Here is a 12,316-nt window from a genome sequence, read left to right as displayed (position 1 = left end):
CGTTGGGTGACCCCAAAGAGGGCGGTCCCCTCCCACTCAGGCTGGCCTTGACTCTGGAACAAGGTGGCTTCCCCTCCTCCCAGGATGGTAGACCCTGTCTTTTAGGACTAGAGTAGTGTTAACAGCTGACAGGTCTGTGGGCCCCCTGCCAGGACCCCGTCAATGACATGTGTGAGCCCCCCAAGTCCCACCTTCCACTTACACTGTGGGTCTTCTTTGCCATGAGCCCCCTTCTTTTCCTAGGGTGGGAGCTGCCACAGTCCAGTGACCACTGGCGTGTGATCATACCAGGGAAAATTGCCTCTTTGCAGGAGGTTCATTTTCTGCCCAGAAATGTGTCTGGTTTTGAACTTCTCTTTGAGCCGTATGAGGTTTCCTGCCTAATTGCAGGGTGCGCTGAGTTTTGATATGCTGACATTTACAGCAGGAAGAATGTCTTTGCCCAAACTAGGTCTAAGTTCATCGCTGGATACTTGCCTTGTCTTCCCCTCCCTGGTGTTCCACAATAGCTGGCAAGTCCCTGTCCTACAGAGGTGATTATGATTGTTTGTGAGCCAATCAATTAGTGAATTCCTGAATAGATATTGTTGGCCATCATTTTGGGCCAGAAATTGTACTAGGTGCTGGGGTACAGGGAACAAGTAGCTATGGTCCCTGCCCTCATGTCCTCACAGTGGGAAAGTGCTGCTGACCGTGTGCTGAGCGTGAGCAGTGGTGGGGGAAGCAGCCAACAGATGCTGTGGTCTGGGCGTTAGTGAGGCGCCTCCGGCTGAGACAGAAGGGTGAGGCCTAATGGGGCTGCGGTGAGGTATCTTGGGACCCCTCCAAAACTGGGGAGCAGCTTGCATGAGGACTTTTGGCAGCAAGGGGAATCAAAAGAAGATCAAAGGAGCTTCGACGAGAAAGGGCAGGTGAGGGCTACAAGAGCAACGGGAGGCTTGAAGAAGAGTGAAAAAACTGAGTGGTCCCCTTAAACAGCCAGTGCTTCTTTGTTATTGTTGTTCACTCCCTGCCCCCCTCCCTTCTACAGTTATTAGTGTTCAGACTCTACAAGGCCCTGGAGAATAAACCCCAGGTAGAGTTTGGGGGCCAAGACCTGTAGCCCAGGACTCAGATGCCTCTTAGGTCAAAAATTGGGGTGGGAGTTCCCTCGTGGCTCAGTGGAAATGAATCTGGCTAGTATCTGTGAGGATGCAGGTTCGATCCCTGCCTTGCTCAGTGGGTTAAGGATCTGGCGTTGCTGTGAGCTCTGTGTAGGTCGCAGGTGTGGCTTGGATCCCGTGTTGCTGTGGCTGTGGTGAAGACCAGCAGCTGTAGCTCCAATTCGACCCCTAACCTGGGAACTTCCACATGCCAAGGGTGCGTCCAAAAAGAAAAATCAAATATTGGGGGAGTTTACTAGGAGAATGGGGACTCTTTCTGCTCTGGTAGAATTCAGATCATTCCTTAAGAAATGGGAGGAAAAGCAGCTTTTGTTCACAAATGCCTGAGAACATGGGTGGTTTCATAACTTAGGGGAGTTGTCTGTAGACATAAGGCCATCTTCTTTGGATTGATGCAAATCAAATGTTCTCATAAACCTGGTAGGGACAGGAGTTTCCTTGTGGTCTAGCGGTTAAGAATCTGGCATTGTCACTGCAGCAGCTCAGGTTACTGCTATGGCAAGGGTTCGATCCCTGACCCCGGAACTTCCACATGCTACAGACGTGGCCAAAAAAAACAGATACACTTGGCGAGCTATGAAACAGAACAGACTCACAGATATAGAGAACAGATGTGTGGTTGCCAAGGAGGACAGGGGAGGGAGTGGGATGGACTGGGAATTGGGGGTTAGCATATGCAAACTACTACATTTAGAATGGGTAAATAACAAGATCCCACTGTACAGCACAGGGAATTATATCCAATCTTTCGGGATAGACTATGGTGGAAGATAATATAAGAAAGGGAATATATGCCTGAGTCACTTTGCTATATAGGAGAAATTGGTACAACATTATAAATCAACTATACTTTAATAAAAAAAAATTTTAAAAATACTTGGTAGGGACATTCTAGAGGTGGGATTTACCCTATGATCTAAGCGCTGGGGGAAGATAGCTATAGAAATGGTTTTGTAATTAAAGCTCAGATGATTGGAATATTTGGGGAGTGAGTTACTAAGACGAAAGCCTAGGCTCTAGCCATACTGTCAAACATACTCTTTTAAAAATGTACTTTGGTACTTTTGTCTTAACCAAACCAGACCGTTGCATGACTGACCCATATCAGGTTGTAAGCAGCCTGATGAAAGGATACTCGAACGCCAAGTGTCAGATGCAGTGCAGCTGGGTGTCTCTCCAACAGAGGACAGAACCTCAGAGTTATGGTTTGTAGGCCCTGTAAGGACATTGGCCACTTTTGTATTTTTTTTTTTCTCTTTTTTTGGCTGCCCTGTGGCATATGGAGTTCCCAAGTCAGGGCATCAGATCCAAGCTGCATTTGCCATCTACACTGCAGCTACCGCAGCACCAGACTCTTTAACCCACTGTGCCAGACCAGGGATTGAACCTGCATCTGGTGCTGCAGAGATGCCGCTGAGCCCATTGCACCACAGCGGGAACTCCACCACTTTCATGTTAACTTATTTTATTCCACCATTCTTTTCCCCCCACTGATTGTATGTGTGTGTGTATATCAGTATCTCATGAATTATTTGTTCAATAATTAGATCAGTTATTTCCACCTGCTTGTTCTGTTTGTATAAGCATTCTATTTTTAACATTTTGAAAATGATACACTTTAAAGCCCACTGTGCCATCCTGCCTCTGTCTTACCTATACCCTGGTTTTCAGGTAAAAATTCCTGGGTTCAGGCAGTCTACGTGACATACACACTTGGGTGACACTGAGATTTCTGAGCCAAAGTTGGTCTCCAGAAAGGAACCCTGTACTCACTCATCTCTGCTTCTCTCATTGGAGAGGCAGGTCATGGTCATGGTCAGCAAAGTGGAAGTGAAGCTTCCTACCCTGGAGAACCCAGGGGTGCTGAGGTGGCCTTGCCATTGGACCCTGCCCTGTCAGTGTCTGGGGGCTCAACCTGGGAGGACCCAGCATTTCTGTCTGTCACTGTTGTCCATGGCTTTAGTTCTAGGCCAGTGGCATGACAACACGGAGAAGAGGGACAAGATGATGGAACTGGGCCCCTTTCCTCTGCTCCTCGTTTCTATTGTTGGACATGATTTCTGGAGAAAACACCTCCTCTGGTGCAAAGGGGAGAGAGGGCTGGAGGCATCTCTGCAAGGTCAGCAGCTGTTCCAGCTGACGGCAGGATTTCACATGTGTGTAAATTTTTTTATCATCACTGGGAAGACAATAAAAATTACCTGTGTATTTTCAGTAAATAAGTACTTAAATAGCTTGATACATATATACATATATATATATATATATATATATGCACACATACATATATAGATACACACACACACACACACACACACACACACATATATATATGTATATGGTGGTGACACTTGTTAATTGCCGTTCACTTAGGCCAAGATGAAGCTGTGTCACTGCCGGCTAGTGCCTACAGACATTACTTTCTATCTGGGTCATTATTTTGTGTGAAATAATGGCTCCTGTTTCTATGACAAGTAGATCCATCTTCTGATGAGATGGTAATTAACTCATTTTGTCATTGTGCCATCGTGCAGGATCAGCTCCTATTCTTCTCCGCACAGTAGAATTAAGCTCAAAGTGATGAGATTTTTTTTTCTTAAAAACAATGCCCCAGTATTATTTTCCCACCAAATGTTGTAAATTAGCAGAACCTTTGGATAGAGGACATGCTTAAAGGGAAGGGAAGGAGATTTTGTTATTTTCCACAATTAGGAAAAAATAAAGTAATTTGTATCTGTGTCATGTAAAATTTGCTGATGATGCCAGCCCTTTCCCATCCCTATTCCTCCCAGAGGGTGCAGGGTGCTGTAGGAAGATGGCTGTCTTCCTTTCAGTGTGGCCTGGTGATTCTCTGGGCACTTCAGCTGATCAAATTAAATCTGGGCTACTGCATTGTGCTTCTCCCTTTTGTATCCCGCTGTGCTTCATCCAACTGGCCCTTTCTGTAAATTATTTATTAGGGACCACAGAACATTTAAGATGCAGATTTATGTGCAGACTTGGAGAAAATATGTTTTCCAAACCCTAGAGCTGAATGCTCAAAAGACGGAGCTGCAGGGCTGTGGGAGAGCTTTGCTGATGCCTTTGTCCCTCTGAGACAAAAGTCCAGCCCACAAGGTACGCCCAGAGCCTGTCTTGTGTGGTTGGTGGGTTTGTGGGACCCCTTGGAATTTCCTAATCTTTAGAGATCCCAAAGGATTGTGAAGAAGTCAGGGTAATACAGAATGAAGAGCCTATATGTTCATCTTCAGATGACTTGACATTCTTTGGAGCTTCTTCGGAAAGTGTCTGGCTGTTTGGAAAGCACTTTAAAGTTTGCAGAGTCATTGCACACATTTTTCTGGTTTGTGCTGCACAGAATTTCCATGCCAGAGGCAGTGGTGTCTCCCTTCTAGGCCAGAGGAAGCAACTCAGAGAGGAGGGGGGGCGGGCTTTTCCAGGGGCTGGGACTCCTGAATGATGGGGCCTGGCTAGTCCTTCCATGGTAGGGAGGGTGCACTCCAGTGGGTGGCCATGGGACTGGGCAGGACCAGGAAGATCCTGGAGAGTGGGGGGAAGACTCTGGAGAGTGTGGTCTAGGATGAACAGTGAGTGATGGGCGCTTGCAGAGGTGGAGGGGGCTGGTGGACAGTGCTGTTCCTGGTGTGGAAGGAAGGCTCAAGGCTGAGAAAGAGCCTCATCCTGATTGGCTGAAGTGTGGGAGGGACAAAGGAAGGGGGAAGCTTGTTCCAGGTGGTTTACTTATTATAAACATGTAGGAAATGGCCTGGAGCCTCAGGCTCCAGGGGCAGGAATTCCCCTGGGGCAGTAATATAGAAAAGCGGGCGGGGGATTAATTGGTCTGTCTGTATTATGTGCTGCTGACTCACATTTATGCATCTGTAGATTAATTTGAATTTTAAATGGGATTTTATTCCACGGTAGGAATCCCACTAGATGCCAGACCCTGTGCTAAATGGCTTTCCAAGTACTATACTCTTTTTCTTTTTCTTTTTTTTTTCCTTTGGTGGTTGTCCACAGCATGTGGAAGTTCCTAGGTCAGGGATTGAGCCTACACCACAGCAGTAACCAGAGCTATAGCAGTGACAACACTGGATCCTCAACCCACTGAGCCACCAGGGAACTCCACTATACTCTCTTGTACAACATTTATTTTATTGAGATATAGTTGATTTATAATATTGTGTTAATTTCTGCTGTACAGCAAAGTGACTCAGTATATATATATATACACACACACACACACACACATATATATATGTATATACACACACACACACATACACACGTTCTTTTCCACATTCCTTTCCATGGCGGATCATTACAGGATATTGAGGATAGTTCCCTGTGAGCACTGTACCCTTAACCCTCATCTCACCTGTATAAAGGCATATCCCCATTTTATAGGTGAAGAAACTGAGGCACTGAGGCACAGAGACACTATGCATTTGGTCCAGAGTTACACCCAGGAAAGGGAAGACTGGGTAGAAATGCAGCCTGTCTGGCCCAGAGGCCGTATTCCTGATCACTGAGCCTAGTGCCTAGTCTGCAGAGTCCCAGGGACAGGGAGGGGACTGTCTGAGCCAGAAAGCTGGGTTGGGCGGGTTGGGCCTGGAGGCAAATGGGTGTGACCAAGTCTGGTATGTGATGACAGATTTTGGAGCACCTGGAAGGCCGTCCCCCCTCCCACAGTGGAAGCTGGAGCTCCAGGCCTGAAAGCCACACTTCCTACCATTGTCCATGTGAGACTTCAGGGCCTCACCTTCAGGCCCTCAGCTCTGCGCTCTTTTTCTCAGATTCACTCCTTTTATGATGGACCTGCCCAATCCACTCAGAACTGGGTTTGTCTTAGGCTGAATGTAGGCAGAAGGTGAGGCAGACCCCCTGCCCTGTCCTGTGAGGGGGAGGCAGCAGCTCATGGTCAGAAACTCAGTGGCCAGGATTAAACTACATGCATTGCCCTAAAACCAAATAATGCTGCTTATGTATTATCCTAAAGAAAGGAAGCCGACAGGGAGTTCCTGTTGTGGCTCAGCGGAAACGAATCTGACCAGCATTCATGCGGACACAGGTTTGATCCCTGGCCTTCCTCAGTGGGTTAAGGATCTGGAGTTGCTGTGAGCTGTGGTGTAGGTTACAGATGTGGCTCAGATCCAGCGCTGCTGTGGCTGAGGTGTAGGCCAGCAGCTATAGGTCCCATTTGACCCCTAGCCTGAGAACGTCAATATGCCACAAGTACAGCCCTTAAAAAGACAAAAAAAGAAAGAAAGAAAGGAACCCGACAGATATTTTCAATCTCAGTGGCTCCCTTTTAATGAAATAGAATATCTCAAATCCCCAGGATAATGGAACTTTGCCTGTGGTGTCTAAGTGACTCATCGTTTATTCTGGCTGATTGTTGAGTATTTGGGGCTTCATTTCCACAAGTGCAGTGTGGAGTCTAATTTTAATTAGTGCAAGGTGGCAAGGTGCTGGCTCAGAGTGAAAGGGAAATTGTGTTTAAAAGTCTTCCTTACTGTACCCCCACCTACTCTCAAACCAAGAGAACTGCTCTGGTAGGTGGGTAGGGAGTTGAGGGAAAATGGTGTGTAGTTCTAGCAGTGAGGGTGCCTGAAATGTGGAAGGAAGTGAGCAGGCTGGGGCAGAGAAGAGGCCGAGGTGCTGCTGGGGAATGGGGTGTCCTGTTCATGTCTGTGTCTCTAGAACTTAATACATATTTGTTGGGTGAACAAACAAATTAAAAGTGAAATGCAGGAGTTCACATTGTGACTGATCGGTAATGAACCCGACCGGTATTCAAGAGGACTCAGGTTCAATCCCTGGCCTTGCTCAGTGGGTTAAGGATCTGGCATTGCCATGAGCTGTGGATCTGGCATTGCCAGATGTGGCTCAGATGTGGCATTTTGGTGGGTGTGGTGTAGGCTGGTAGCTGCAGCTCCAATTTGACTCCTAGCCCAGGAACTTCATATGCCACGAGTATGGCCCTAAAAAAGACCAAAAAAAAAAAAGCGAAATGCAGAGGGAGAATTATTAAGACGTCATCATGGATGAGGAACCTCAGGGAACCTAACATGACCCTCAGGTGACTGAAATGTCAGGTGAGATCTTTTGTGAGGGTTAGGAACACACAGCCCCAGAAGCCATTTGGGAGCAAGAAATAAGATTGGTGATGGACTCATTGGGACCGAGGGCCAGTGGGACACTCAAGGGGAATGTTCCAGAAGGCAGTTGTGGATGTGCTAGAACTTGGGAGGAGATGTGGCTATTTGAGGTGCAGGTCAGACATTGGGGAAGTGGTTCAGGGGGTCTTCTGGAGGGTACATCCCCATCTCAAAGGAGCAGGCACCACTTAATATCCTTGCTGCCTGGAAAATACAGACCCAGGATCCCAAGGTTTTCTGTTGTTTGGTTGGCTGGTAGATTGGCTTTGTTTTAGAGAAGTGATAACGTTTTTTACTGGGAAGTCTCTTTTTTTTGTTGTTTTTTTTCCTGTCTTTTTAGGGCCGCACCCATGGCATAGGGACGTTTCCAGGCTAGGGGTTGAATCAGAGCTACAGCCGCCAGGCTATGCCACACCACAGCAACATCACATCCGAGCCGCATCTGCAACTTATACCACAGTTCATAGCAATGCCAAATCTTTAACCCAATGAGTGAGGCCCAAGATCTAACCTGAGTCCTCATGGATGCTAGTCAGATTCATTACCGCTGAGCTACAAGAGGAATTCCCTCTTAGTTTCTCAATGTAAGCAGGTAGATCAATAAAGAACTACAAGATTTGGACCTGTGTTTCTCAGATCATCTCTGGTGAAGGACTGGGTTTTGTTTGTTTGTTTCCCGTCCTTTAAGGAGTGAAACATTCATAGAACACAATGAAACATGGTGGCGATGTTGAGGAGCTAGGAAAGTGTCTAGATGTGCCCTCTCACTTTCTGTACCCATCTTGTCACAAACTGGTAACAGCAAGTTTGTGGACCAGCAATGGACTGAGGACCACACTTGAGTAGCCCCTGGGCGAGCCATGGACAAGATGAACTCATCCTGTGAGAACTCAATCCTTCCTGCAGAGGGGAGAGGGAAGAGCTCTGAAACGGATCCAGAGAAGGAGAAAAGGAGACAGCTTTTGAAGCAGGGGGAGAAAGGGAGGAGCATGATGTTACAGAATCTGCAGGAAGAGACCAGGAAACACCATGACAGCAGGAGAGAGGACAAGGTGAAAACCACTGAGGGGTGGCCCCTGGGTCTGGCCACCAGAGGCCACAGATAAATCTTAGAAGAACAATTTTAAAGGTGTGAGCAGGCAGAGCCTCCCCCAACCCCCTCACCACCAATGGGTTTTAGAGTAAGTAAATTTAGAAAGAGAGAAAGAAAGTGGATAAGACAGGGTACAGGTCAAAGGAATCCTTGCTCGTTTGTTTTGCCTATGAGATTTGAGCATCTCTTCTTGTTTGGTTGCGGCATATGGAAGTTCCTAGGCCAGGCTGGAATCTGAGCCACAGCTGCGACCTATACCACAGCTGTGGCAATGCCAGATCCTTAACCCACTGTGCCACAGCAGAAACTCTTTAAAAGCTGAAAGGTACCAATAGAGAAGTAAAAATTAATGGAAATCAGAGGTGATAAAAAGCAGAGGCAGGAGTTCCTGTTGTGGCTCAGCAGTAATGAACCCAGCTAGTATTCATGAGGACGCAGGCTTGATCCCTGGCTCTGCTCAGTGGGTTGAGGATCTGGCATTGCTTTGAGCTGTGGTGTAGCTTTCAGATGGGGCTCAGATCCCACATTGCTATGGTTGTGGCATAGACTGGCAGCTGCAGCTCCAATCTGACCCCTAGCATGGGAACCTCCATATGCCACAGGTGCAGCCCTAAAAAGACAAAAAAAGCAGAGGCAGATTGGGGGTGGGCTGAGCCTCACACAGAGGACTGGACACCCTTTCCCTTGAGGCTGGCAGGGGAGGTGGGAAAACCTCACAGGCTTAGATGCTCACAGTGGAGGAAATAATGCAGGACCTGCTGCCTGGATGCTTGTTTGCTTCTACAGTTCCTCTCCACCCCAGCCTCTCTGGTTTCTCTGTCCTCCTGCTGTTTTCACTGGCCTGTGAGCTCCCAGCTCTGTCCTGGGAGGTTGGTTGAAGTTAACTTGAGCCTGAGGGTAAGAAGGACATCGTATGTTTGTCTTGATCACTTCCCACCCCAAAGGAGACAAATTCTTATGCTTCATTTTTTCCCTGTGCCTGAATCCAAGACCTGGTACCAGTGGGGCAGGGCTCCTTCCTATTTCTGTGACCATATCCTGAGGAGGTATCTGGGGATTCCTTAGTGAGCCAGTCCTGGGACCACCCCTGGTCATAGGAGGCTTACAGCCCAGCTGAGAGCAGATAGGACAGGATGGAGGTTTCATCACAAAGGGTATGTACTCTGGAGTAGAACATGGTGAGGGGCCCTGACCCAGGGGAGCAGTGGGAAGAGAGGGTGGTCCTCTAAGAAGTGATGTTTGTGCTGAGATCTGAGGGGTAAACAGGTGAGAGAGAGTGGAGGTAGTGGGGACCAGAACAGCTTGGAAAAGCCCATGGGGTGGGAGGGAGCGTGTTTGGCTGGAAAAACAGGAAGGAGGCCATTGTGACTTGACCACAGAGGATGGAGGGTTGAATGTTAGGACTCACGTGTGCATAACCCACAGGCCAGCCTCAGGATCTGTCTCCCAAATGCAATGGAAAGCCATTGGAGGGTTCTAAGGGGGAACTAGATAATGATACCAAATTTACATTTTGGAAAGATCAGAAGGGCTGCAGAATAGAGGGTGGATGGAGTAGATGTGTTAGGATCCTTTTGGAGTATCTCTTTGTAGATGGTTAAGTTGTAGCTTATGTTAGAGTCAGAGCAGCATCTTGGTGTAGATGTGGGGAGGTGGATGGATTTTAAGGACTGGAGCCAGGGGATCACCAGGGCTGTTTACAGATTGAATAGCAGTATGATAGGGAGGGAGGGAACCAGGCTGGTTTGGCTTGTGCCTCTGAATGGATAGGGACCTCTGTTGAGATAAGAAAGTGGTCCAGGAGCTCAGAGCAGTGGTCTTAGCTGGAGACACCAGCTGGCAAATGGTAATTGATGTCATGGTCATGAATAAAATCACAAGGGGAAAAGGGGGTGTGAAGAAAGAGGGCCTCTATCTGAGCCCTGGGGGATTCCAGCATTCACTGCTAATGCAGTGAAACCGGAGGGAGAAAGTGAGTGGTTAGAGGGCCAAGGGCAGCCAGGGAAGTGCAGATGATGGAAGCCGAGGATGCTTCAGCAAGGGGAGGGGTGGTCAACCCTGTCGGTGCCCCAAGACTAGAATCAGAAAAAAATTAGCAAGAGCCATTGGCAGTGTGGCCATGAGGTCATTGGTGATCTTCGTGGAAGCGGTTTTGGCCTCTCCACTCCCAGTACATACTTTACAAGGCCTGATCCAAAACGTTTTTCAGTTACAATTAAAATCCGCTGCGTATACACCCTGTAGAATTCATGTTCTTGATGTGTGCCCTCCTATGTTATTTCTAGGAAGGTCCTAAGATTTTTTTTTCTTTGTTTCACTTTTTTTTTTCTTTTTGTCTTTCTAGGCCTGCACCTGTGGCATATGGAGGTTCCCAGGCTAGGAGTCAAGTCAGAACTGCAGCTGCTGGCCTACACCACAGACACATCTATGCGGGATCCGAGCCACATCTTCGACCTACACCACAGCTCACGGCAATGCCAAATCCTTAACCTACTGAGCGAGGCCAGGGATCGAACCTGTGTCCTCATGGATACTAGTTGGGTTCATTACCTCTGAGCCACAGTGGGAACTACATTTGTTTCACTTTTAAATTTTAGATGTTCTTTCCTTACTTCTGAGGAATTGCTGAATTATATTCATTGTTTTCCTTAAAGTAATTTTGTCTTAAGCAAGTGAATCTTAATATTGGACTTGAGAATTAGAACTTGGCCATGTCAAAAGTATTGCCATTCTGTGTAGTTTTTAGCATTTGGAGCACATATCACATGAAATAAAATAACAGAACTTGTAGTTAAATCAGGGGAAAGAATCAACATGGGATTTTTAAAAATGGCATTTCGATGTGTGTAAAACAGAGTGGCCTGTTGTTGACTTTGGGCAGTCTGTGGCCAACAGGCCTGCCTTCCTTTATGGACTCGGCAGAGAAATCGCCCTACATTGAAGGAATCAGAAACTATTCTAGAGGCTGCTGGAGCAGACAGAAGACTGATGGGGCCAGTGTAGGGGACAGAGAGTAAACTGAAGGAAGGTGGCTAAGCCAAGAACGCTTTGTTCTATAGAGAAATTGTGTGGGCATAAGGCTGTCTGCTCAGGGTACCATGCTACCCTCCTGGGTTGCTTTTGGTGCCTTGCGAAGGCTCATCTCTCCTCCATCCCCACTTTTTGGTGGAAGGTTGGAAGTGCCAGGACCCATGTTACTTCACCTGAGGAGAGACATTTGGGTGGGCTGGAGGCCAGTCTGGGAGTTCCCTGTAGGTGAGGGACAGACATCTGCTCCTTCAGGACATTGCTGTGGTCGTGGGGCGCCTGAGATGCTCTAGCTGCTGAAATAACCCCCAAAGGAAGTCTGAGATGGACAAGCTGCGACAGCCACCAGGTTCTAGCTTCCACTGCCTCTGAACTGTGCTCACAGCAGACAGCTGCGTTCCTTTTTTGCTTTTTAGGGCCGCACCCATGGCATTTGGAGATACCCAGGCTAGGGGTCTAATCAAAGGTAAACTGCTGGCCTATGCCCCAGCCACAGCAACGCCGGATCTGAGCTGTGTCTGTGACCTATGCCACAGTTCACAGCAATGCCAGATCCTTAGCCCACTGAACAAGGCCAGGGATCAAACCCGAAACCTCATGGTTCCTAGTTGGATTTGTTTCCGCTGCGCCATGACAGGAACTCCTCTTCGTGCATATTTTAAGTTCTCTAAAAATACATACATTTGGAAATAGTACTTTTCCCCCCATGTTTACATTTTGAGGATTTTATTTCTACACTTTTCACACACCTTTGCCCTCGGTGTCTCTGTCATCATCGGAGGGCCTTTGGGGATGTCTAACAGAAATTGCAAGCTCACCGTGTTTAGTTTCAGCTCACTGTGTTTAGTTTCATTCACATTGTGTGGATTTCA

The 12,316-nt window shown here is 47.5% G+C and overlaps 1 protein-coding gene across 1 annotated transcript in view; it reads left to right on the top strand.

Annotated features, from left to right (window-relative positions):
- Nucleotides 1–12,316, top strand: part of RFTN1 (raftlin, lipid raft linker 1) — a 220,424-nt gene that overhangs the window by 117,465 nt on the left and 90,643 nt on the right. The gene's annotated exons all lie outside the window — the stretch shown is intronic.

The sequence above is a fragment of the Phacochoerus africanus genome, chromosome 1 (genome assembly GCF_016906955.1).
Source record: "Phacochoerus africanus isolate WHEZ1 chromosome 1, ROS_Pafr_v1, whole genome shotgun sequence".
NCBI lineage: Eukaryota > Metazoa > Chordata > Mammalia > Artiodactyla > Suidae > Phacochoerus > Phacochoerus africanus.
Note: the sequence above shows the minus strand (reverse complement) of the source record. Positions and strands in the feature narration are given on the sequence as shown.